Source organism: Pan troglodytes, chromosome 4, assembly GCF_028858775.2.
Source record: "Pan troglodytes isolate AG18354 chromosome 4, NHGRI_mPanTro3-v2.0_pri, whole genome shotgun sequence".
Lineage (NCBI taxonomy): Eukaryota > Metazoa > Chordata > Mammalia > Primates > Hominidae > Pan > Pan troglodytes.
The window spans coordinates 54,242,681-54,270,611 of NC_072402.2; the positions used below are offsets into that span (position 1 = coordinate 54,242,681).

Genomic DNA, 27,931 nt, shown 5'->3' on the forward strand with positions numbered 1-27,931 from the left:
TATAAAAATGAATTCTAGGAAATGTAGACAATGAGGAATATTTGAGAAAGTTTAGAAGTAGAAAGAACAAGACTCTGATTAAAGAAGCTGATTCCAGAAAGATTGGAAAGGTTTCAAGAAGGAGGGCAAGGTTGGCCATGTTGCCCACCTTCAGAGCTAGAAGCAGATTACCTAGCTAACTTTGTCTATGACTTAAGAAATGAACTGGGATAGAAATTAAAACGTGCAATAATATATTTAGAATTTATTTGTTGCACTGTAAAATTCCCTGAAGGTTATAAAGAAAAAAAAATATACGTATACATATATATGTATATGTGTATATTTCACTGATTTTTAAGCATATTATATAACATGAAAGATTTCTTACTTAAAATTATGAAGTAGCAAATGAAGTCTGGATCCTAGCTCATTACAGATATTTCAGGATTGGATTTAATTTATCATCTTTTTTCCCTTTTGAACTGGGAACAATGCCCTGATGATCTATTTGGAGAAGAGATATGATAGTATCTTACGTGACTGTGCTTGCTCTATTCTGTTTGCTGTTTCCTGTTTAATTCTGATGGTGTTGTGGATAAGTGAGATGACCTTCCCTGGAGCAACTTATGAAAGCACTGTTGAATAGAGAACAGAACATGGTGGAATATTCATGGGCGACTTCAGTAGTTCAGGATTACTCTCAGACCGAATTATTCTTCGGAGCTTTGCTGAGGGCTTAGAGTACCCTAGGCAATATAAACGTTTCTTTGATATGCTCCTCAGTATTTCTTCTTTTTAAAGAATCCCCAAGAGGATTTGCACCTGAAACTGTAGCTAGTGCCATTCTTTTTTGCTCTCCTTTTTCTCCTCCCTTCTTTCTAACAATTCAAAATGTTGATGGTGTTTTTTTGGGGGGAGAGAGATGGCAAAAAGTGTCCATTGGAATTTATAGGCATGTAGGAGAAAACTGCTTTCCCATACAACATTATGCTGCTAACACTCAGTTGTCATTTTGGGGGATTGTTTTTGAACTGAAGGAAAATGTGTAGCAGCACTATTAGATAAATCAGCAATCCTGGCTCACCTGTATCTTTCAAGGAAAGGAAGGCTTGGTGACAGTGTTGAGGGCTGTGGTAGTCACAATAACAGCCACTCAAAAATGTCTCTGGAACCCATGAATATATTTTGGCAAGGGGGGAATAAGTTCATCAATCAACTGAATATGAGATGCGGAGATTACCCTGGATTATCTGGGTGGGCCCAGTGTAACCACAAGGGTCCTCAAGATGGAAGAATGAGGCAATAGAGTAAGTGTCAGAGTGACGCAGCATGAGAAAGTCAAGCATCACCCAGTCATTGCTGGCTTTGAAGACAGAGGAAGGGGCCATGAGCCAAGGAATAAGGGCAGCCCTTGGAAGCCAGAAAAAGCAGGAAAATAGATTCTCCTCTGGAGCCTCCCAGAAACTAATGCAGCCCTGTTGATTAGGCCAAAAAGATCCCTTCTGGGCCTCTGATATCCATAACTGTAAGATCATAAATTTCTATTCTTTTCTCACTAGGTTTTCCATTAGGTAGTTACAATAGCAACAGGAAACCAATATAGGAGCTTTCTGAAGAGCCTGATAGTTGTAAGCTGTAAGAATCTGGAGATCAGGTAGTCTATATTTGTAAAATAAATGATATTAAACATTTTAGAAGTGGTTTGCAACTCTCAGGCAAGTCATCATTGAGTTCAATAAGACTCTAGAGAAAGAGGTAGCAACTAAACATAATAAAAAACCCATCAAGGTCTATACAGGTAGAGTAAATGAGGGAGACTAGCCTGGTTGGAAGAGAATAGAGGGGCAGGGGAGTGTGGCTGACCAGAGAGTACATGGCCAGCTCCTCATGGTGATTGTTGCCGTGAGGAAATATGACCACTTTTGCTAGATCTAGTTTTTTCAAAAGACGCCCGCATTTTGAAATGTAATGTAAATTATCCTAATATTTAACTCTAGACAATTTAAGTAAAAACCAACAACCAACCAAATGAACCTCAACACAGGACGGGTATGGCCTGTGGGCCACCAGTCTGAGACAGCTAATCTAGAATTGCAGTCAGCCGGAGTGACTTGTATTTTCACAGTTCTGAGTGTAACACCCACAGTTCCACTTTAGAGTCGAAGAAACTGACGTAGGGGAGTTAATAATTGAGCTAGTCAATGGTAAACATAAGGTTTCAAATTGCGGTGTGTCTGATTGTGAACGCCAAGTTTTTTTCCATCTCACTGCCTCTAAGGCAAAGGAGGAGATTAATAATGGAGAGATAAAAGGAGAAATGGAAGGAAAGAGTTTAATATTTACTAAGCACAAAATATCTACCAGGCATTGAACCAGGGATTTTAAGCACATTATCCTTTAAGTCTCACAACAATTTTAAGAGGTAAGAAATATTCTAATTTTCCAGGGAAGAAACCTGAGTCCGGGAGAGGTCAAGTAACTTGTACTTGGTCACACAGAGAGTACGTGTCAAAGGAAACTCAAAAGAACACATTTTCTCAGTGATTACAGGTTTTAGAGAAGAGGAACAATGCTTCCTCTGAGCCTGAAGAAAAGAATGAAATAAGGGCTGCAAGGGAACATGCAGGTTTCACACTGCAGGAGCTTGTCTGTCTTGGTGCAAGTGGGAGGTAAGGCTATCTGGTAAGCTTAAGAATAGTTTATAAGGGGGAAGCAGGTGTCAGACTGGATATTGCAGGAGAAAAGAGGCTGCCACCAGGGTGACCTGTACAGGAGATGGAGACATGATGTGGAATCAATTGGTGGACCATTGAGAAAGGCCAACAGACAGGAAGGCTTTGAGTGGAAAGAATGTACAGACCCTTGCTTCTTTCCTCAGCATTCCTTGCAGGTGGTAACCAGAGAGGAGCTGAGTGCCAGGACTGGCCATTGGCTTGGTAAAAGTTGAAACCTTAAGAAAGCAGGGTGGCTCAACTTCATTAGCCAGCAGGAAATGCAAATGAAATCTACAGTACCACATCAATACCATCTGACATCCATCAGGATGGCTAAAATAAAAAAGACTGACAATGCTGTGTGTTGTGAGACGGTGGGGCAGCTGGTATGCTCCTAGACTGCTGGTGAGAGTGTAAATGGGTAGATTCAGTATCTATGAAAACCATTTTCAGTATCTACGAAGGCTGAACCTATGTAATATCCTATAGCCTAGCAATTCCGTTTTTATAGTCCAGTGGAAATGTGTACATTTCTGTACTGAAAGACATATGCATATAGTAGCATTATTTATAATGGTGAAAAATGCAAACAACTCACTAATGTTTGGTGTAGTGACAAAATGAAACACGCAGTAGCAATAAAGAAGAATGAGCTTCAATATATACAATATGGATGAATCTAAAAAATAAAATGTTGATCAAAGCATCCAGATACAAAAGAGTGCATGCCATGATTTCATTTACATAAAGCTTAGAATCAGAGCTCTGGTGTTAGAAGTCAGAATGGTGGTTATATTTCAGGGGAGAAGGTGCCTGAGATAGAACATAAGTGGGCTTCTAGGGTACTGCAATGTTCTAATTTTTTAAATTTTATTACCTGACTGTGTTCACTTTGTGAAAATCCACTGCCTTTATGATTTGTGTACTTTCTGTGCATATATTATATTTCAATAGAGAATTAAGATAAAAAAATATAAGGCCCAGGTTAGAGTCTAGGATTGTGACAGGGCAGTGTTGAAATTGTTGACAAGTGCAGCTAGGAAAAAAAGGCTGAGTTGTTTAATGCATCTCCGATTATATTGGGTAAAGGGAGCTGGGGGAAATTAGGGACACAACGATGGTGACAGGAGAAAGAGAATCACCACATGGCGGACTAAACGGGGAGCAGCATCTTGCTATGACAAAGTCCACCATGTACCTGTCATGGGAATGATGATACAGTATTACATCAGCTTCATGGGTATATCTAATCCTGTTTCAGAAGACGTCAGCAAAGGCCATTCGCGTAGTGCAACCTGGGAAGGAGTTGGTTGTTTAAGGTGGATACAGAGTAGATCCTGATAGCTCACTCCTTGACCTTGTTTAATTTTTGCCTGTTAGTTCAGCACTAGAACTCTGTACAAAAAAATTTAAGGCTGCAATATCATATTAATCAAATCATATGCAATGAAAACAAAGCTTTTGCTAGAGTTGTGAGCTCACATATGGTTTCTCCTGGTTTGTGGTCTCCTAGGGAGAGAAATGCAGCAGGTTGATGATAATGTGAACAGCTAAGTTCCCTGGGTGGCTTTAAAGGGAAAGGGACAATTCACTCATTTTGTGTATTTACTAAAATCGCCTTCTCTCTCTCAGTTTCTCTCTCCTTCCCTCTCTCTCTCTCATTTTCTCTCTCCCTCCCTCTCTCTCTCTTACACACAAGTGGGCATGCACCCACGCACACACACACACACACACATACACACAAAACTAGATTTGGGATCCTTGTTTTAGTAATGACTAATCACTATCTGGGTATCTTGGTTAAAATAGAAAGGCCATTTGTCTCCTGAATCAAAGGTTAAAAAATGTTCTTAAAGGATTAATTTCCAAAATTGCTTTCAAATAGCGTGGCTGACCAGTTTTTAGCAGTCATCGTTAATAAGAATGATGGAAAATTAAGGTCAGGTTTGCATTTTCTTTCTTCTTATTACTTCCTTCTCTTCTAGGTTGATTTGTATTCTTGCCTTTCCTTATATATTGCTTATCTTCCCACAAATTTCATGAAGATAATTTTTAAGTAAGTTTCATTTCTAATTTTTCCTTAGTTCCAGAGATTCTGTTGAATGTAGTCGATGATATGTTGTTACGACACCTCTAATGAATTATAAATAGTCCATTATATAGCGCATACCAAAGAGACCTTCTGATTGAACATGCAAATTGGGGCCTTTTAAGAATGAAAGGGGGTGCTATGAACACCAGGGCAATGGCTGTGAACCAGCACTACTTGGGCAAACTGGGATGTATGGGTACTCTACCCAGAGGCCTCTGGGGCAGGAGCTGGCCTTGTGAAGGCTCTGTCCTGTTAGGGGAGCTGCTTTCTGGCCTAGCCACTCTGGACTGAGTAAATTCACAGGTGTTCACTCAGCTAGGTTTTCTCTCTATAATAAATCCTGCAGGGGTTCTCTAATTTAGGACTTTACAGAGGCACTAATTGAAAAAAAATGAAACTAATGCTAGGAATGCGCATGATAAGGCCTAATTACAAATGACATCTGTGGATACTACATGAAAGGTTTTGGATATGATTTACCAGTTCTTTCTTACCAAGAGTCTGGTTAAAAACTCATGAATGAATATCACTCACAGAATGGCCTCGATTTACGTCTGGTCTGATTTTTTTTTTTTTGTGCATGTTGACTTCTCATGTGAGCTTTGTTCCTGCAGACCCCACACTTAGTCTTATATGGTCTTCGTCCTACTCTGCCTTGTTCTGGGGTGTGGCTTTCATATGTTGGGGTCTTATGAATAGAAGCAGACAAGCCTCAATCTCATTAAACACAAGGTTTTTGTTGGTTTTTCTAAAGGCAAGGTAAGGAAGTCCCTATGACATGGACCGTGGTGTGCATGCTCCTCGTGGCTTGTCCCTGGGCCTGGCTCATGAGGTTTCACTCCCACTCAACCCCTGTCTGCATCCCGCCTCTCTCTGCCTTGGTGCTCTGGTCAGTTGACTCACTGTTCTGTCCTGTGCACTCTGTTCCTAGCTGTGGGAGTTATTGGGTATTCAAGAGGCTTAATGCCTGCCTCATCTTTCTGTGGGTTCTGAACCCATGGGGAAATAAAGATGTGGAAGTCAGAAGAGGATCAAAATGTCCTCTCTGCTAATGGTACCCCTTGTTCTGGTGGCGGTTTCCCTGGGCTGCCCACCATTCCCCTCTGTGCTGAACTCACCTCTTCAGTCACAAACAAAGCAGCAGCACCTGCCCTGATGGCTTCAAACAAGGAGGACAGAAAAACATCTGTGCTGTCAGGCTGGTGGCCAGAGTGGAGGGAGAGTGGAAAAGGGGAGGAAGACAGGTAAGAAGAGAAAGAAAAAGGCATAGAAAGCAGGAGAGGAGAGAGGAAGACAGACAGGGTGAGGGAGAGTGGGGTTCAAACAAGCAGAACACAGAGGAGAGAAGGAGTGGGACAGCAAGAAACTGAGAGAGGCTGCCAGCACCATGGCTGGGTGATGGGTGTGTAATGAAATATTTGAAATATTAGTTCATTCTCACACTGCTATAAAGACATACCTGAGACAGGGTATTTTATTAAGAAAAGAGGTTTAATTGGCTCATGGTTCTGCAGGCTGTCCAGGCTTCTGCTTCTGGGGAGGCCTCAGGAAACTTACAATCATAGTGGAAGGCAAGGGGAAGCAGGCACATCTTCACTTGGATGGAGCAGGAGGAAGAGAGAGAGAAGGGGGAGCTGGTACACACTTTCAACAACCAGGTCTTCTGAGAAGTCTATCACGAGAACTGCAAGGGGGACATCCCGCCCCCATGATGCAATCACATTCCACCAGGCCCCTCCTCTAACACTGGGGATTACAATTCAACATGAGATTTGGGTGGGGACATAGAGCCAAACCGTATCAGAATTTTCTCAAGGATCAAATAATTCCCTCTTCTGGCCCTCACGGAAAATGAATGAATGCTAGAGCAAAGGAAAGCACTGCTTTCTCAATACCAACAGGTGTTGATGGTAATTCCTGTTTCATGCATTAAAGCAAGATGTGGCCAGAGGGAGGAAAGGGTCCCCCTAACCCCCACATCCTGCCAACCTCCCTGCCCCAGAACACAGGTCACGATATTCCCAGTGAAACTTAATATCGTGACTGCCAGAATGTTGCTATTCAGCCATTTCATGCACAGTGCCCTAGGGGTTGCAATGGCATTCCCAGACAACTGCAATGCCTTTCTAACATTGTTGCTGAGGAATGTGAAGCCACATCGTTGTCACCTGTAAACTGCAGAACACAAGCCTTCTGTCTGCAGGGGGAGGGTACGACTCTTCCTATTTTAAATAAAGAAAACTTATTGTTGTTATTTTATAAAATGGGTAAGTTTATGAGCATAATGGAGATCTGTTCTTTGAAATATTTGCAGCTTGGACAAAACCAGGGAATTGTAGAGCATCAAAAACATTTCAATGAATCAAAATAAATCTCTTTCTCCATAATGCTTCTTTCATATTCACTGTCTATAAGATCTGAAAAAGAACGCTCAGTAATGACGTACAGAATGTGCTTTCTCTGGAGAGGGCAGGGCAGAACAGGACAGGTCAGGGCTGGACAGGGCAGGCAGCTATTTCAGTCCAAGGGGAAGCAGGGAATCATGTTAGAGTCTGGGGACTTAGCCCTGGTGATTCCTCCAAAAGAGTTATAGGAGCACTTGAGCTGTGTCCTTCTGATGGGCTCTGAAAAAATTAATTTAGTATTCAGTGCTTATTCTTCAGATTCAAATAGCACAGAAGACTATAATGACAAGCATACTGAGCCAGGGCATCAGGACTCCCACTGGAAGGCCCAGAGTGGCCAGGTCCCAGCAGGAGGGAGAAACATGAAATTGAACTGTGAGATAGGACAGGAGAAATTTCAGATTAGTACGACTGGGCAGCTTGTGGAAACTCATATTCTATTAAGGAGTAGGAAAGATGACCTAGTTTGGGCTATTAGGATGAAAAAAAAGAAAAGAAAATGTTTTTTCAAAGTTTCCATTTGGTATAGAATTTTTTTTTTTTTTTTGATATGGAGTTTCGCTCTTGTTGTCCACGCTGGAGTGCAATGGCGTGATCTCGGCTCACTGCAACCTCCACCTCCTCCTGGGTTCAAGTGATTCTCCTGCCTTAGTCTCCTGAGTAGCTGGGATTACAGGCATGCACCACCATGCCTGGCTAATTTTGTATTTTTAGTAGAGATGGGGTTTCTACATGTTGGTCAGGCTGGTCTCGAACTCCTGACTCCAGGTGATCTGCCCACCTCACCCTCCCAAAGTGCTGGGATTACAGGCATAAGCCACCATGCCTGGCCGTTGTAGAAATTTTATTGACAAAAAATTCTTCTTGTAAATTACTTTTTATCTCCCAACAACAACAAAAAATTGGTTCTCCAAAGAGACTGTGTATCCACCCACCTGGAAGGCATGTTCACCAGGACAGAGTGATCTCAAAGATTAGGATGAGTGGTTGGAGCTTGGATTTAATTTTCTCCTCTCTTGGTCTGGTGTGACACTCACTTATTTCCCTTTTTCAAAAGTTCTAGAATCTGTTTCATTTAAGAGATTAAAAAACAAGTAACTGATAAAAAATTCAGATATTCATGCCCTTTTAATCTCTTGACTTGCCAGGTAAATCTCCTGGTTGAATTTCATGTGCATGTTTATTTCATTTGCATGAAGTTTAAATTCTTCCAGGGCTGTACTGCTGCATCTATTTTTGCAGATTCTTCACTGCACAAGTTGGCTGGGCTTGCAGGGGGTGAGTAAGGGCAGAACGGCAGACACACTTTGCTTGGCCAAGCCATGCAGTGTGATGTGAGTCTGTGCCAGCCCAGAGGGAGGGACATCTTTTTCTATTTCACACAAAGGGCTAGTAAGTGGCCTTGATTGCCACTAAGGTTCATTGACATCATGGCTACCCTGAAATGTGCCTGGTACAGTGCTTCATGCACATTGTTATCTGGTAAATGCTTTTGATGATGGTCCTACATATATTTCAATTCAGTGGGAACATTATATGTGTTTTACTTAGGGAGAACTTCACCCCAAGTGCCTTATGCTTGAAACAATAGTGGTGTTTTAGCCTTTGAAGACACTTGGTGTATGATCTGACCTTCTTCTTCTCTTGATCTTTGGGGCAGTTATACTTGAGGGTAAATAGGCCTCAAATTGCTTGGTGTCCTACAAATAAACATAAAGAGCTTAGCTTAGATATAAAAACCCTGAGAAATGGGGAAAAAAAGCATGCTATCTGCACAAACAAGGGGAAAGGCAGTAGGCAGGAACAGGATGGAAGTCCATGGAAGATGCTGTGATTCCTTTCCTGCTCAGCTCCTCAAGTCCTGGTTCTTGTTTTGTTGAAGAACAAGCAGAAATAGTGGGATTTGGGATTTAGAGTTCTGGAAATGGCCAGATTCTTTTTTTTTTTTTTTTTTTTTTTTTGAGACAGAGTCTCACTCTGTCACCCAGGCTGGAGCATAGGGGCGTGATCTTGGCTCACTGCAACCTCTGCCTCCTGGGTTAAAGCAATTCTCCTGCCTCAGCCTCCTGAGTAGTTGGGATTATAGGCATGTGCCATCATGCACGGCTAATTTTTGTATTTTTATTAGAGATGGGGTTTCACCATGTTGGCCAGGCTGGTCTCTAACTCCTGAACTCAGGTGACCCACCTGCCTCAGCCTCCCAAAGTGCTGAGATTACGGGGATGAGCCACCACGCCTGGCCGAAATGGCCAGATTCTTAGATGGCCTGAACTATGTTAAGTCTGTTGTTTGATTTGGTTAATCTGAGGAATACAAAGTTCAAGAAATGTAATCTCAGTGCCCTTGGTACAAGAGTGCCTGATCTAAGCCTTCGCTGTTCAGGGAAACTTGGTAATTTAGGTGTGATATATTTATCTATCTATTGATTCATCCATCCATCTATTTATCTATGCTATTTCTTTATTATCAAAGAAGGCTTGCTTGCACAGGTTGGGCAGGTGTTGTAAATGAATGATGCAGAGAGAGATTTAAAAAACCGTAAGGAGTGGTAGGGACTTGACAAATAGAGTATTTCCCTATTTATAGGGAGTGGCCACTGTCAGTCTTGGGATTCTTGTCTTGCAGAAAGGCAAACATGCAGCTTTAGGGGGGTCCATATCTTCTGACATTTCAAAAGGAGCTGGAAATCAAGATGTGAAATCAGATTATTAAATATTGACAATTAATTCAAATGTTTGTGCTAACTTTGCAAGACTTCTCCTCATGTTGTTGCATGCCAAGGTGGAGAAAATATGTTGGGCACGTTAGGTATTTACGTGTCAGTTTGTGACCTCTGCTCTGGTATATAAGTTTGCCCTTAGAAATATGTTCCTGTATTATTTTAAAGTTGAGTGGGAAGCTTCTCTACTTTTAATGAGTTTTAAAGGAGAGATGTCATCTACTTATCCCTCTATCATTTGGAGGATAGGCTAGTTATGTCACTTGGATTATACAAATAAACATTGTTGGTGGTTATTTAAAAAATTTTTATTTTCTGAAGCGAGTCTATCAAGGTTTTAAAAATGTGGTTCTTCATGGACTTCCAAGGAGGTTTAGGATTGGCAGTGAAAAGAAAGAAAAGAATGGGAAGGACACTTACATTTCTGCTTCTTGGGATAGAGGTATTCTGTATATTTTGGTTTCAAAAACAGATATTTAATCTTTTAGGCACTTTAATCTACATTTCTAAGAAGAAATAGGAAACTTCTTGATAGAAATGCCACCTGTTTTAATGACTAAGCACCAATGGCACTCTGTCAAGTTGAAAACAAATCTAGGTAAATTTAAATTGGGCTGGCATTTCACAGAACTGGCGCAAGCATGGTTCATAAAGTTTATTTTTTTGCTTGAGAAAAAAATGACATTTTACTGATTCTATGTAAGAAAACCTTTAAGTTTTTATCAAAGACTATTAAGATCAGAATTCAATATTTTATGATAGTATTTAATATTTTACAATGTATTAATTTACAGTTAAATAAGTTATTTAATACAAATAACTTAATATTTTACAACAGAGTTGATTATTTTTCTAATGCTTTCCTAAAGAAATTCTGTAAAGATCCACATAATTGCTAGACCAGTGATAAAGCATGTAATTTCCCCTATCTTCAATTTTTCCTTCCTGTCCACCCTCTAAAGTAGTTGACAATGATCTTCTGATAGATCCTGGCTTGGGTAATACATTACACTGGCAGAGTAAGAATTCAGAAAATAGCTCAACAGGATCCCTCAGTTTGGCTGGTCTTTCTGAAAAGACAAGTGTGAGCAGCCTGAGGAGAACCTGGAACTCAGGTACTCTCTGTTTCAAACTCAGGAAGAACTGGGTGAATTCCTGGTAGAGCTGGTAGAACTAGCTTTCTATTATGAATATTGAGAAGTTTGACCAATTTTATCAGGCTTCTGGAGTGATATTTGCATATTTACAACTTAATATCACTTTTCTACTTAACACTCACCAGTAACTTCCACCTACTTGGGCCAGCCCATGTAGTTCAAGGTAAAGATCTTGGATTTTATTCCACATAAGGTAAAGATCTTGAGCTACAAGATCTTGAACTACTGAAGCTCTTGAATTACACGGGCTGGCCTCTGCCTTTCTCTCCAACATCATCTCCAGTGACACTGGCCTTCTTTCTCTTCTTCAAATAGACTAAGCTCTTTCTCACTTCAAGCTCTTTGTTGAACCTGCTAGTCCCTGTTTCTATATGGCTGTTTCTCCAGATCATTGGCTTCTTTTCATTTGGGTCTCAAGTCAAATATGACCTTCTTAGAGAGGTCTCCTCTGGTGATGCCACTTCTCCCATCACAGTATCCCATCACTCTGTTTTATTTTCTTTATAGCCCTTATTTGAACTAATCTTACTTATTATTTGCCTCTCATTAAAATGTAAGCCTTGTGAAAGCAGTACCTTCTCTGTTGTACTTTATTGCTATATTTTCAGAATGAAGGACAGTATCTGGCATGAAGTGAGTGCTCAAAAGTATTTGTTAGATGGACGAATTACAATTTGCCCACATTCAGTGGCTTTACTTGTAATCTGTTTGACTCTTGATTGGTATGTAATTTTATCATTTGGAAGGGATGGAAAGAATAGGGTTAGAGGTTAGTGAGGAAATAGTAAAAGATGGTACTGTTGGAATTAGCTACATGATTTGAGCAGCAAATTCCAAGTACGGCCTTAAAACAGAAAAAGAAGCAAATATATACTACTTGAAAGTCAGACTGTATGATAATCTAATGGTAGATATGGTTATATAAATCATACACACTCAAAGCTTTACCTCTACAATTCTGATAAGAATGGGAAGGCTGATGACATTTTTGCAGACCATTAAATAAATGTAGTGAACTTCTAGTTTGCTTTGAGCCTATCTGCATGGCTGATAAATGCTTTTCCAATAGAAAGAAGGGAAAACATGCATTCAAGGTGATAAGCAACCGGTGATAAGCACAGCTAGAGACAGTTTTTAAACCCTGAAACTCTGTGATTACTCATATAATTGTTTATAAATGGCTCATTGGGAACCAAGGTAAACAGAATTAATCTTTTAAACATCAAACGGAAATAAAATAATATTTCTTTTTTTTTTTTCTTGAGATAGAGTCTTGTTCTTCACCCAGGGGGCTGGAGTGCAGTGGCACGATCTCAGCTCACTGCAACTTTCACTTCCCAGTTTCAAGAGATTCTTCTGCCTCAGCCTGCTGAATAGCTGGGACTACAAATGCCTGCCGCCATACCTGGCTAATTTTTGTATTTTTAGTAGAGACGGAGTTTTGCCATGTTGGCCCAGGCTGGTCTCAAACTCCTGACCTTAGGTGATCCACCCACCTCAGTCTCCCAAAGTGCTGGGATTACAGGCGTGAGCCACTGCGCCTAGCCAGAAATAAAATAATATTTCTTATCTGTACCCTAAGACATGTTGGACAGGGGATGTCCCATGAAGCTGATGAAATTTTAACTAATGCAGTAAATAATCCATTGAGATTTAATCCTCATCAATCATCATCCTTATTGTTACCATGTGGCAGAAAAATGTGAAATTCTGTAAAATGCTGCATCTTGATGGAAAAATATGAAATCCTTGTAAATAAAGCTTGAAATTCTCAGGTTCCCAAAAGATGACTCATCTGACCTTCTACTCATCTTTTTAAGACACGAAACAAAAGAAAGCAAAATGGGTTTCTGTGGCCAAAAGAATTTCATCAACACCAGTCCATGGGAACAGATCAGACATAGGGAAAGTGGGTCTCATGACACTTTTTGGTTTATTTCACATCTCTTGAGCAGAGCTCTCAGTATAATCTCCTCAACAAGAATGTGTATTGCATTTCTGTAGGGCATAAATTGCCTTCTCTCCTCACTATTCCCAGCACTGATTACAATCTTCAGCAGAAAGCGGAGTTTTAAATTCTTGTGGAATTAATAAATAGATAAGAGTAAAGGTATTTAGGGGGAGACAAGGACATAGCCTGTAATTTAGGTGAGCAAAATCAGTAACTGTGAGTCTGGGCTGTGACATGGTCCTGGCTCACTATTATTTTTTACAAGTTTTAGGATCTTGGCGTTTTATTTGCTTTATCAATTATTGTGGACTAAGATGTGCGACTGTGATGTGGATTAAACAACAACAATTTATTTCTTGCTCATGCTGTCTGTCCATTGTGGGTCAGCTGAGTGCTTTGTTCATTCTTGTCACTCAGGCATGGGTTGACGGAGCATCCACCATCTCAAACGTTGTTAGTTACCATGCTTGGGAAGAAAGGAATCTCTAAAGGATGTTACCCCAGGTGGTTAAATAAGCTCATGTAGAAATGGAACGTGACGCTTCAACTCAAAACTCATTGAACAGAACTCAGTGTGCCTGGCCCCACCAAAACCATCCACAAGGGAGGGCAGAAAGTCTAATTGTGAACAGAACTAATGATATTTACTTAGTATTTGTCTGCTTGATTTTTGGCACAGACTGATTTATTAGAGTGGAGAAGGTAAGCTGATTATCAAAGAATGTCTTATTTTCCTCATGTAGTTACCATTGATTTATTGAATCATGATTTCATTCTTTAATATATTTTGCATCAATGACTGATTAATTTTCACAGCTACATCAAGTAACTAATTATTGATTTACTAATCAATTATTAAATTCTACAAATTAAGTAATATTACAAACTAAATTCAAGCCTTGAATGTAGCCAACATTTATTGGGAACCAGTCCATGGGAACAGATCAGACATAGGGAAGGTGGGTCTCATGGGCTTGTTCATCTACTATGTGCTTGATCACTATGCTAGATACTACATTGTATGGCTTTGCTGAATTATTGTTAAGTCTTCACTCACTTAGCTAAGCTCAGAAATGAATACATCTCAATGCATGCAGAGAAGGTTCTTATTGAGGCTTACTCACTTTGTAGGGTGTTGGTGGCGTTTGAGATTGTGTTTTCAAAGTGCTCAGCTCTGGCGATAGTGATGTTCATAATGATGTTGCAAGTTGACTAGGATTTGATAGTCCATTTCCTAAAATAATTTTTATTCAACTAATAATTCAAGTAAACAGTGCTCACTTGATGATTAGTCGTGGAGTGAAGACTGCGTTGTGAAGTTCACCATTCATTCTCTAACAGTGGTCTCCTGAGTTGGGACACTTACATAGGATTCATTTCTGATGATAACAAGAGCACAGATGCCAACCATGCATGTGATAGTTTCTGGGAGAAGACTTGATGATTCAGCACTGTCCCTATAAAATGACAAAAGAAGACCCACATATAGCATTAGTTATGGATGAAGGTACTTAAATTTAAGCTTAATTAGGTGTAAATCCTTAACTCCTATATTCTACTCTCTGGTGCTTTGAAGTTGGCCTCTTCGGTTTCCAGCCACAGAAGGGATTTTCTTCTGCTGACCACAGTTCCCCACGTTTTCCCTTCAGTAAATAGCAGATGTGTATGGTGGTAAGCTGGTTTTCTGCCATTGCTCTGTGAAAAGGCAGATATTCTGAATGAGGATTGTAAGTTATTTTTGTGTTACACATTCTTCCTTAGCTTTTTTCAAAAGCAATTGCATTTTAGTTGAATGTGAAAATTTACTCTTGATGATTTTCTCAGATTAATGCTGTCATCATGTTAATGGGGTAACGCTTCCTTCTGCAAAGATCTTGGAATTTAGGGCTTCTGGTCAGTGTTTTATAGCTTTGTCTGAGAAAGAATGTAATATGAGTATGTTTTTGGTACATGGCTTCAAAAAGCCAAGTCTGCTTTGCCTGATTTTTGTGTGAGCAATCCCACCTGTCTGATCTCACCCTTGCTCCCAGGTCACAGATAGAGGAGACCTTGTGCCCTAGCAACAAATCACACCCACTTTAGCTTCACGGGGACATTTCAACAACAAGGTTCTTGTTGAGGCTTACCCACTTTGTAGGGTATTGGTGGTGTTCGAGATTGTGTTTTCAAAGTGCTTAGCACTGGCACAGTGCTGCAACTTGCAGCATAATTATGAAATACCTTAACAAAAGGTATTTACAAAAGCATGAGAGGATGAATGTGAGGAAGGAGCATGTCATGTTGGGTAAGAAAATATGGCACTAGAAACATGGGAAAAGGTGTGTGTTTTGTGGGGGTAGACGGATAAGAAAGAGAACAGGTGGATCAGACACCAATTTACCAAATGATTCCATAATATTAGTGCACAGATAATGCACAGATAGTGTGCAACAACAGCTTTGGGAAAGGCAAACTGACTGTCTATAAAGGCCAGAAGACATTTTGTAAGATGTGTTTTACTGAAAGTGTTGTCCTTGTGAAGAGGTTTTGAGCAAATATTTTAAGAAGTCTTTAGGGAACAACCAATTTTCCTTTTTGTTGCCCTTTCTAAGAATAAGACATAAATAGGAAGTTCCATCCTTTTATTTGTTCTATTCAAATATTTATAGGGGAAAATCAGCTACTACTTCTTTATAAGATCCACCTTTGAAACTCATTATTTTTCCAAGGTGCCTTGTTCTTATAACAATATTTTCTTCTATGTTTGTTTATTTATTTATTTTATTGAGATGGGGTCTCACTCTGACACCTAGGCTGGAGTGCAGTGGTGCGATCCCAGCTCACTGCAGCCTCCACCTCCGGGGCTCAAGTGATCCTCCCACCTCAGCTTCCTGAGTAGCTGGGATCACAGGCTTGTGCCACCATGCCCGGCCAATTTTTTGTGTTTTTGGTGGAGATGGGGTTTTGTCATGTTGCCCAGGCTGGTCTCAAACTCCTGAACTCTAGCAATCAGCCCTCCTTGGCCTCTCAAAGTGCTGGGATTACAGGCGTGAGCCACAGTGCGCTGCCTATAACAATATAACAATATTCTGTTTAGGCTATGGAAGACCACATATATTCTTACTTAAACACTTAGAATGGAAGCCACCTGAAGACAGAGGTTATATCTTCACCCTTGTCACCCACACATAATATGTGCCCAATTGATGTCTTTTGATTAATTAAATGAATTAATTAGTGAATGAAGACAGACCTAGGACTCCTGATAGAAAAAGAATAAAAACTTATTTCTGTTTGTCCTTCTACAGTGAAAAGATTACCTAAATATCACATATAATACCAGCACACATATCTTGTTTGCTAGTGATTTGATTTCATTTATGTCTGTTATTTAAATTCAGGGAAAAACATAGGTAGTTTTTTCTTGTAATATCTCAACACTGAACTTGAATGAAACCTTATTAAATAATGTGCAAAATTAACTATTATATTTTGCTGCTAAGGGGCTTTGGCATTTTGCTTTGGTAAATTATGTCGCTGGTCTGGAAGACTCAGGCCCTGGGATGACAGGCCTATGTCACAGTGGGTGACATGGGTTGGGAAAGATGGCTGGCTGTCCTGTAAAGTGCCTTATGAGTGCGAAGCCAAAGGCAGTGCTTGGTACCACCCAGGGAATATCTATCAGAATGAGATATTTTATTGGCTTGACATACCATACCATAACATGTCTGATACAGTTAGCCAAAACAAGATTATTTATCAATGCTTCTGCCAGCTACCCAAGATGGTTAAGAGAACCAAAAGCCAAATGCAGTGATCAAAAAGACTGCTGAAGAAGTAAAAGGCAAAAGGATGAAGAAAAACCAGCCAGGAACCCACGTTTTGCTTCTATCTCATTCCCTGGGAATCAGCAGTGTATGAGCATCTATCTCTATATAATCCGTCTTCTCTGCAGGCAGAAGGGCTACTCCCTTATTGCACCTGAGTCCTCACATTCTCAACCACATCAGTCACTAGGAAGCGGTCAAGGGAACACCACAGTATAGCAGAGTGGTCAAATCTGCAGGCTCTGTTGCCAGACTGCCTGGGTTCCCCTTCCTTTTCTATCACTTATTACCTTGATAGTTACTAAACCGTCAGTGCCACAGGGTTTTGATCTATAAAATAGAGAAAGTAATAAAAATGTTATCTCATAGGGTTGTAGTGAAGATTAAATGAGATACTGTGTACTTACTATGTATTGTATGGCTTTTGTTAATAAAGGCAGGGTCAGGACAACTGCATATATGTGGTAAGTGGAGATGTGAAATATGTATAACTGGCCACCTAAGTTCGGTATTTGAGGATGTATGAGAAACGCTAGTTGAATAAAAACATATTGTTATTATTACTTGTGTTGTTACCATTACTACTGATGTTATTACCAAGCAGATGTTAAAAATATTTCTATATGCACTATGGATCTTACTTCACTTATGAGGAGAATAATATAACCCAAAGCTTTTAATTCTCATTGCTTCAGTCTTTCAAATGTTTTTGTTCTCAACTTTACTGAGAGGTAGCAGAAGCCAAAAGATAGAAATCTAGTAAAAATTCCAAGTAGAAAGACATAAAACTTTAGTCTTTGAAATGCAGTTGGTCTGGCATAAAAAATAAAAATCAGGCTCTAGTCCCAGGATAAGATAATTTTTTAATGAGTTGAAATTGTAGCTAATAGAAAGTTGAATATACAGATAAATGAATTGAAAGAAGGCATGGCATGGATTATTCATAACAGGTGTTAAAAGAGTAAGAGTGATTTTTTTTTTTACAAAGACAACTCAGAAAATAAGCCAGAGAGTTTAAAAATGAATTCACTGCACAGCTTGGTTCTGCATTCATAAATACAATGAAGCTCAAAAAATTATTTAGTAGCAGAGGCTTATGAGAAGAGCTTGGTTCTGTGGAGCAGCAACATGATAAAGTTAGATTTTTGGGGCCTCACCTAACCTGTGGGACAGCTCTCAGGCCTCTGATTTCAATTATTCCCTGCTTTTTTTCTGGTATTGCTGCAACACATCTGTCTCCTGGTACCCTCTCCTTGCCCTTTCTGTCTGCTTTCCACTGGGATTGAAATGCTTTTCTTTCCTCCACCTCTGTTTCTAGTTGCAGTATTTTTCTTTATCAAGCTCATTTTTTCCCTAACCTGTAAAAACATCACCAGTGAATTTATGACATTGGAGCTAGTAGCTGTGTTGATGGACGTGAGTGTCCAGTTCCATAGCTGCATGCCAGATGAATAGCAGTAATAGAGCTACAGAGGCCCTGCCAGCACAGCCAGACATGATGCACTAACATGCCAGTTTCCTTGCTTCTGGTGCTTCCAAGCCATGGGGCCCCTGGTGATATATACTGTTAATCAAACAAGTGTGATGAAAGCTAAATGAAGCAAATTTAGTGTGTGGCATCAATATCAACATCATTTATTTACTCACTCATTTTGGTTCACTTGAATATTCAGTACTATTTTTCCAATAGTAAATGATGAGAAAGTAACTTTTTAAAGTGGGGGAAAAGAAGGAAAACTAGTAAATTTCTCAAAAGAAATAAATTGGAAGAAGGTGGAAGCCATGTCAAATGGCTTCAATTCAGACATTTTTAATCATAGGTAGATATTGGTGTAGCCAGAGAAAAACACAGTATTCATAAAAATTATCATTCAGATGTGAATATGCTGATAGTAATATTACTATCTGGATTTCTCCAGATTTATAAATTATATAAAAATAACAACTGCAGCCCAAGGCAGTCTATTTAAATGCGTGAGGAGTAAGGCAAATGGTATTCGGAGAAAAGCATTGACAACTTGGTTAGGTAAAATGCTACATTTTCATCTTGATAATAAAATGTTCAAGGTAATTATTGGGGCTGTTCAATAAGCAGAGCCAGTGAGAACATAATAATCACTCTGTTTTGTCAGTGAGAACACTGTTAATATTAATGGGAATGTAATGCTGAAGTTCCTGGGGATTGATAAAAGGGCAGCTCTAGATCTGTGAGACTGACACGCGGCTCTGGGGGTTCCTGACCAGTTAATTATGGACCCCCTGCAGTTTTTTTCACTCTCTTGGGAGCATTCCCAGGACCCCTCCTGAGGCATTTCTTACTAAATGTGAGAGAGAACTTATTTTCAAATTCCTCTGAATTGAGAACCAGACTAGATGTAGGGATAAAGTGAAGTACAGTTGATCTTTGAACAGCACAAGTCTGGAATGTGTGGGTCTGCTTATACTTGGATTTTCTTCTGGCTCTGCTACCCCTGAGACAGTAAGACCAACCCCTTCTCTTACTCTTCCTCTTCCTCCTGAGCCTACTCAATGCAAAGATGATGAGGATGAAGACCTTTTGAATGATATGGTTCCACTTAATATATAGTAAATATATTTTCTTTTCCTTATGATTTTCTTAATAACATTTTCTTTCCTCTAGCTTACTTTATTGTAAGAATACAGTATATAATATATATATATAATATACAAAATACGTGTTAATTGGCTGTTTATAGTATTGCTCAACAGTAGCCTATTAGTAGTTAAGTTTTTTGGGAGTCAAAAGTTATACTCAAATTTTTGACTACACGTGGGTTAATGCCCCCAACCCCCACCTTGTTCAAGGGTCAGCTGTAGTAGATTAAAAGGTTTTTCATGTCTGGAAAGATTCTCTATTCCTGGACTGGTTCAAGGAACTTAGAGGTCAATCTGAATTCCAAGGAGTGAAGGTACTAATGGTTTGATATCCAGGTGTACATGGCCCTCTGCCAGGAGACTGTAGGGAAAGTAGATTATCATCATCCAACTTGTCCAGTTGTGCAGCCAGATATTCTTGCTGACAATGTAAATATTTACCTAGGAATACTAGAGTGCTAGTCTAATGTGCAACAAGATACATTTGCAAAGTGCAGGGAAAGTATAATAGTCAGGAGACCAAAGGTCACAGTGACCTTCCTTAGGTTTGGTCTCCTGACTATTACACCTTGACTTGTTTTTACTTTTTACAGGATTTTTACAGTGCAGTAGTGGCACATAATTTCTTGATCTTGTGTGTTTCTGTTACGGTAAAAATAAAAACAAATATAAACAGTAACAAAGAAACAGCTTCCAGGAAACTTATTAGTTATTCCTCCTATGTTACATGGCATTTCCATAATTCTCATCTGTATTAAGTTTGCTGTGGGAATGGCAATCATAGTATATAGCCCTTACCACCAGCACTGCCTTCTCACATGATTTATTGCAAATTGGTTATATTGGAGAGTGGATTCTGCCAAATGGGTAGCCTAATTCGTAGTCAAATTGTTGTTTTCTCTAGTGATTTATTATCAAGCATATTAATTTCAGTGTCCAACAGAATGAAATAAATGTCTTGGACTATTTTTTCAATGACATTAAAAAATGAAAACTAACCCAGAGACCAATTACATTGAAAAAAATTTATTTGAGCCAGAAAAACGTCCTAGTACTGGGCAACATCCCAGACTAAAAATGGTTCAGAATGCCCCAACCTCCAATTGTGGTGACTTAGATTTATAACCAGAAAACAGGAAATAACATATAGAGATTACCTTGTTGGTGCAATTCAATGTTTGCCTTATGTGGGCATAATTTGGCAGCTTTCAGCCTGGGAATTGACTGAGGATTTGGCTGCTATGATTGGCGGAGAAACAGTTGCTTGGTAACAAGGGTATACTCCTAGATTACAGCTTGCTATGTATGGAGACTGCTTTGAGCCAAACTTTACTACCAAGTAAAGAATCTGCTGTGTGCCAAACTTAACTTTAACACATCTCAGCATTGGTCTGAAAATCAATTCACAGTATTTGATAGTGTGCCTTGCCATTTTCTGTTACACACTTTGTTCCCTGTATGAACTTCTGTTTACTTTGCACTATTTCTGTATCTGCTACTTTGGAATAAAAGTAGTCAGTATAACTTAAATAATGTTTCTTAAATAGTCAAATGAGAGTGATGATTCAAATATACCTCCTTTCCCCCATTTTCTTTCTAAATTATTCACCTCTAAGGTAATTATAACTAAGTTTCAAGGTTTGATTTGGAACATTTTTCATATTTCTGTCACTTAGTTCATAGATGTTCATATTTCTACTGTATTATCTTATCAGTTATTAAGATTCTTGGGAGAGTATATATCTTTTTATAAAGCTTTCCAGAATAGTTACCATGATGTTCATTCTTATAAGTAAGCATTCATGCAGTAGCTGCTTAAATATGATCCCGTGAATGGTGGTATAAAAAACAAACATAGTGGATTAGACACTATGTGCTCTAGGAGATGGAAATTGAGGACCCTGGCCCAGTGAATTTCTCAGCAAATGTTATTGGCCGCCTGGTCAATATATAGTGTCGTATGCATATAAAGTATTTGGCACATACTTATTAATATATTAATATGACACATTAAAAGTAAACTATTCTGTGATATATGTTATGGATTATCTCTCAACATCCATTCCAATTTCTTACTAGTGTACCCCTGGCCCTGTGAAAGCTGGAACCATCTCTTAGTCTTCCCTGGAGATAAGGTACTGAATCCATGAAAGTGCTAGTCTGTTGGGGGAATTCTGCTCACCAGAACCCTTGTGAAGCATCCTTTAGTTGACATGAGTTCAGAGGTACTGATTTATGAGATTTAGTAGGTGGAAGGAAAGCAGAGACTAACTTCTGCTATTTCATCTACCATGCAGGGTTATGGGGATATCTTGTTGCTTTGCTTTCAGCACTGGCACAAGTCCAGGGCCCATTTGCTAGCAGTGTGGGTGTTAAGAGGCAGGATGTAAGGTATCACCTGTGCTGGTGAGGAACACAGTGAGGAGTGTATGATTTGGGAGCTGAGAGCAGTAGCAGTGGGGTCAGCAGCTTCCTGATTGGGTGGTCCCAGGATCAAAGTGGTTAGTGATCCGCTGGCTTCCTTGTTGGTGTTTGCTTTCTAACTGTGGCAAAGCACTGTGGTTATGGAACTGGCAGTGACCCAAGGTGGCAGGTAGCTTCCTGATCCCAGAAGAGGCAGCAGTTCCTCCAGCAGCCCATTTCTGTGGTGTGGCTTGGGAACTATTTCTGAAGGCTCAACTTAGATGTATTCAGCCCTCCCCAGTGATTCTCTAAGCCATTTAATTATATGTCTTAAAAGTTTTTCTTCTTAAAATAGCTAGAGTAGATTCTGTTATCTTTAGTTGAGCCATAATCAATATCCCATTGGAACATATGCTTCCTACAAATTGTTTCAATGTCAAGTCATTGAGCATTATGTTATTTCATGGAAATTTGTGGGAGTACCACTAGAAATAATCACAAATATAATTGTGTCTTTTTCAAATCCATCACAGAATGTTTACACGTACTCCATATTTTCCCTCTAATCAATGAGTTACACTGGTGATATCCCCAGGCCCATTAATTTTCCTTATAAAATATCCCTTGAACTGTACTTTGAAGCCCAACAAAATTGAGTTGTTTGAGCTATAAAAGCAAGAGCAGGCAGAAATGCAGAATCTCCACAGGAAATGTTTTGCCTTCAGGGTCCTGTCATTCAAACTAGAGATTGAAAATACCAATATTCTAGCTAATGTCTAAAGCTGCTTATTTCTATGGCTGAAGGCACAGGGCCAATTAGAGGCCAAAGCAGTGGGTCCTATCACAAGGTAAGCCATTTAGTTTTACTCTCTTTTGTGGCCTCAGCTTTCACTCTTGGTCTTACCTCATCATACTACCTGCTTTTGAGCAGAGAGAAAGTGTAGAAAGGTGGCAGAAAATACTTTCTCAAAATTCTTTAGTAATGATGCGTCAGGAGCATCATCTTCTAGAAGGACTGTGCGTCCTAGTCAGTCTCCAGAGAGAAGAGAGAAATGCAAACTGTCCAGTAACTGTGAGCCATGCTAAGCCGAATAGACAGGCAAAAAGGAGGCTCACTAGTGTGCCTTGGGAGGAAATTTGTATTATCAGGGAGAATGGTATGTATTGGTTAAGGTGGAGGTGTGATAGAAACATTTTGAGTATATAGGAGAATTTAATTCACAATAGGAGTTTAAAAAGATAAAAAAGGCCAAGTGCTGTGGCTCATACCTGTAATCCCAGCACTTTGGAAGGCCAAAGCGGAGGGTTGACTTGAGGCCAGGAGTTTGAAACCAACCTGGACAACACAGAGAGACCACATGTCTACAGAAAAAAAAAAAAAAAAAAAAAGCCGGGTGTGGTGGTGCACGCCTGTAGTCCTAGCTACTCAGGAGGCTGAGGTGGGAGGATCGCTTGACCCCAAGAGTTCGAGGCTGTAGTGAGCTGTGATCATGCCACTGCACTCTAGCCTGGGTGATGGAATGAGACCCTGTCTCTAAAAATAAATAAATAAATAAAATAATTAGGTGGAAGAAAGATGACCCAGCAAAGTGAGAGACTATACATTGCTTCATAATTATATTCAGCTATAATAATACTGATTCCTTTCCAAATAGTGAATTAAATACAGACATACGTGTTTATTATGTTAAAAGAAGTCTGAAAGTAGGCAGTTTGGGGCTGGCATGGCAATTCTGCAAGGTCATCATGGACCCAATTTCCTTCTTGTTCTGTTATCCGTTTTCTAAGCACATGGCTTCCATTCTCAAGATCAACTCATGATCCAAGATAGCTGCTAAAGAACTAGATATCACCTCTGATTTCCAGCCAGCAGAAAAGGGAGAAGTACTCTCCTTCCCCAGAGGCCCATGCAATATTTCCTCTTACATCTCTTTGGCCAGAATTTTGTCACATGGCCTCACTAAGCTGCAAGGGAGCCTGCAAATTTAGTCTATTTGGCCAAGCAGAAATATACCTAGCAAAAAAATGGGATTCTGTTATGAAAGGAGAAGAAGATGAGTGGATATTTAGTGGGCAACTCTAATCTCTGCCATAAAGTAGGTGATCTCTGTCATAAGACTGAGCTAGACGGGGAGTATACTATGCTGTTGTTGACTGTGGCCTTTTGGCTCTGCGCTGAGGCTTTCTTTTCTAGGGCCACAAATGGAGTTTCTCACATTTACTTCTGGATGATCCAGGAAACTAAACTGGTTTTCAGAGAATACTGCCAAAAATGCCTGAGCACATGCTCAGCTCTGTGGGATCAGCAACGGCACCTGAGACCCTTTTATCTGCTTGTTGTAGTTTTTAATCCACTGAAACAATAGCAGGTGTAAGCTGGAATTCTTTGGCACACAGCCTCTGAACCTTGGCTCATGTTCTCAGATAAATGCCTATAGCAGCTGAAGCTCTTGAAAAAAATTTAAGAGGAGGAAACAGAGTAGGGATCTTTTTGGGGTCACAGTCTAGGTGTTTTTAGAGCCACTCAAACTCGAATCAAGACCCTTTGATTACCATAAAAAATCTAAAATAAGATGTTTTGTTTGGCCCAAACGGTTTTAGAAAAAAGTGAGCCAAATCTGAAAATTAGTTTATTTCATATATATTGAATAGTTAGGCCATTTGGCCACACCTGTCCTGCATCCTGCGTGTTGACAACATCCTGGGACTGAGCAATAATTGTCATCCTTAGGTGGGGCCTGCATTTGCTGGCCCCCAGCCATCGACGCATTTCTGATATCTTGTGTTTGGCCTACTTTTCACTCATTGAATGTAACCTGCTGAATACCTGTAAGCATCCAGGCTGTGACCCTTTCTGTGGATGGCTCAGGAGGTAACCAGTGCATGAGAAGTTTCTGGCCTACCTCAGTTGCTATCTGGGTGGGCAGAGTATGTGGAGAACTCCTAGCCTGGAGAGATGAGAAAGGATGAAGGTTAAAGTTGAGGTCCTAGAAGAAAAGATCTTGACAAGGAAAGCCTGAAGGCTTGTGCAGTATGGGGTTGCCAGGAGTCATCTGTGGGAAGACACAGAAGTGCACCTAGGAGCAGCTGGTGTCTCGAGACTGACTGATAGGCTCGAACCTGAGCCATGGTTTACAAAGCTGACACCAGGATGTAACTATGGGTTGTAGCCAAGTTGTTCCAACACAGGTGGAGTGAACTCCTGTGGTATTTTGAAGTGATAATTGGCTAGGGTAATATTTTCAGGGTGCTGGTTCTAACAGATGGTGCTATTTGAAATCCTTCCCTATAATCTCCATGAATGACTCTGTAACCTACTTAGGAGGCTTATTCAAGTGGTTCAAAACCTAGGCCTGTATTCCAACTGGTTGGCAATCTGTTCATTGATGTTGTTATCTGAATTCATGAAGTGGGCATTACATTTTTTTAAACAAGAAGTATACACAATTGCTTCCCAATCCACTCTCCTCTCAAAACATGTACTGATACATGCATGTATATTTTTGCCACCCTTAAAAATTCACTTTGTAATTACTTTAATGTTAATGTAGAAAAGAGAAAAGAAAACCTCAGAAAGATTTAGGATTTAGGATTTACTTACCTGCTATATAAAAAAAATCAGGGTCTATCAGCTCTGTTGGAAAGAATGGCTTGAGAAAACTCTGCTTTTATCATTTGAATCTTTTATTTTGGGATTGTGTTTATAAATTTCAGAAAGAGTCCTCTTACCTTCTTCCAGCCCAAGTAAGTGATTGGATTGACATTTGTATTCATGGACTTTGGCTTGAAATGAAATCTTTTAATTCTGCCTTAGATAGTAAATGTCAACAGTTTAAAGTGGCATGATTCTGATCTTTAAATTTGCCCTACTGATGAATGGTGCAAATAGGAAAAAAGGAAAATAAAAAGTATTGGCTACCTTGAGAAATACACTCAGTCTCTATTTGATTTTCCTTAGATGTGGGGGTCTGTAACTGTAAGATCTGTTTTTATTCATCATAACTGGGAAAGCCTCAACATTTTAATTAACAATGTTAATATAAATTACATTAGTTTTATTTCAGTTAGAATTTTTTTCTTTCATGTATTTAATATGAAAATATCCATGCAAGAGTTCCTTCAGCTTAAGTCAGATGTGTTCAGTGGCTGGGGCAGTGCATTAACTATAGTCTGCATGTGAGAAAAACAGCAATTGGCTTTTCACTAGTATTTGTCATTGCTCTATCCTAATGCATTCAACATTTTCCTATTGTGCTATGCTCCACTCTATATCACATTTTACCTATTTGATTCCAAATTTACTTTGTGGTATTAGGTTTTAATTTAGTAATTTACATACAGCTTGGAAAAGTCATTCCTTGAAGATATTGCTTTGTATCTACATGATAATTGACACTATTTGTATTAATATTAAAAGTATTAACCTCTTTTTCCTAGTGGTCCCCAATTTCATTCTTAGCAAAATAAAATTACAGATTCTGTTTTCAAAGAAAATTTGTGTATGGGATTTCTTTCCATTCCTTATCTAAGGTTAGGATACTGAAGTTAAAGTATGCATTTTCTGTTTTTATATATTTTGTCTTTAAAATATATGTTCAGTTATAAAAGTAATATCAATTCCTTAAATAATTTTTGTAATATACAGGCAAGCTGCAAAAAAAGAACAAATATTCTAGAGTTCCATGAAAGTCATCATATTAAAAATGAAATTTTAAGCAGTTGGACTTAACGTTATTTCATAAGAATTTTCAACTCTAATGTATATATAATGATTCTACCAAGTGTGTCATAGTTCACTTAGCTGTTTCAAATATTTTTTTCTACTAAGACTAATTAATACTGTGTGGAACACTTTTATATATAGGCCATTTCCATACTTGAGTTTTTTTAAAAATTTGAGTTCTCAGAGGTAGATTTACTGGTTCAAGAGACATTTTTTAAACTTAATATTAGTTTGCAGGGAGCAATCCATAAATCCATGTTTCCTAATACTCTGCCTGGATTTTTTTTTCTGTGTTTGGAGCATCAGATGAGAAGTTGTGAGGAGAAACAATGGAAAAAGAAGAAGGAATCATAGAATCATTGCTGAGTGTTGCTCCCCAGGTTCTTGTTTGCTAACTGAAAGGAATTTGCTGGCTGAAGGGAAGACATGTTGAACACTTTTATTCACCCTATATTCACCCTGAATTCTCTCCCCATGGCCAAGGGACAATATCAAGACTTCTGTTGTTTCACTGAGACAAGTCAAATTAAGAAACACTTGAGTGTTTATTGTGTCCTTTGTAGGGCTTATGGGCATATACCTCAGCAAAGTAGGCGGGCAATAATTTAGGTCATGCCCATTTAATTTCAAAGGCCAGCTTTAATCTTTTGGGCTGATTGTGATTACTCCAAAAACAGCAGAAAACAACTGAGAAGGGAATACCAGGTCCAGATTACAGTTCTATGGAGGTTTTGTGTAATCCTGAGTTTTCGCTTTGCAATTTGGCACCACGATAGCTTTTGTATTTTCTTTCCTCTGTTCTACTTTTTCCCATCATGGCAGGTGAACTTCTCAGTGTGCAAGGAATTATATGTAGCTGACTCTTCCAGGGCATGAGAGGTGGGCTGAAGCTATCAGGATAGCAGCTGGCTTCAGTAGTGCTTTTAGCTGTCTAGACTTGTGCTTTCTCATTGATTTTGGTGTCTGGGCATGTCCTTTACTTTCTAAATCATGTCTGCATTTAAATATTTTAGAATATTTTATCCAGCGTTTTTTGTTGTTTTTCCCCAAAACTAGTATTTTCAATATTTCTGTGAGAGAACAGGGAGTCCTTTTTAGTATATTGCTGGAAATAAAATATGCAACCTATTCTCTACACAACAGTCAGGGTGATCTTTTAAAATATAATTTAGATCATGTCAGTCCCCTACTTAAGACCTTCCACAGCTTTTCATTGCTCTTAGATTAGAAGCAAAACCCCTTATGTTTTCTACAAATGTCTGCATGATCTGGCTCCTAAGAATCTTCTTTCTTACCCACTCTTTCTCCTGCTCCTTAGCTTCCAGCCACACTGGCCCTCTCTGTTTTTTGAACTAACGGAGC

The 27,931-nt window shown here is 39.3% G+C and overlaps 1 protein-coding gene across 13 annotated transcripts in view; it reads left to right on the top strand.

Annotated features, from left to right (window-relative positions):
* Window positions 1-27,931, top strand: part of PDE4D (phosphodiesterase 4D) — a 1,566,198-nt gene that overhangs the window by 149,332 nt on the left and 1,388,935 nt on the right. The gene's annotated exons all lie outside the window — the stretch shown is intronic.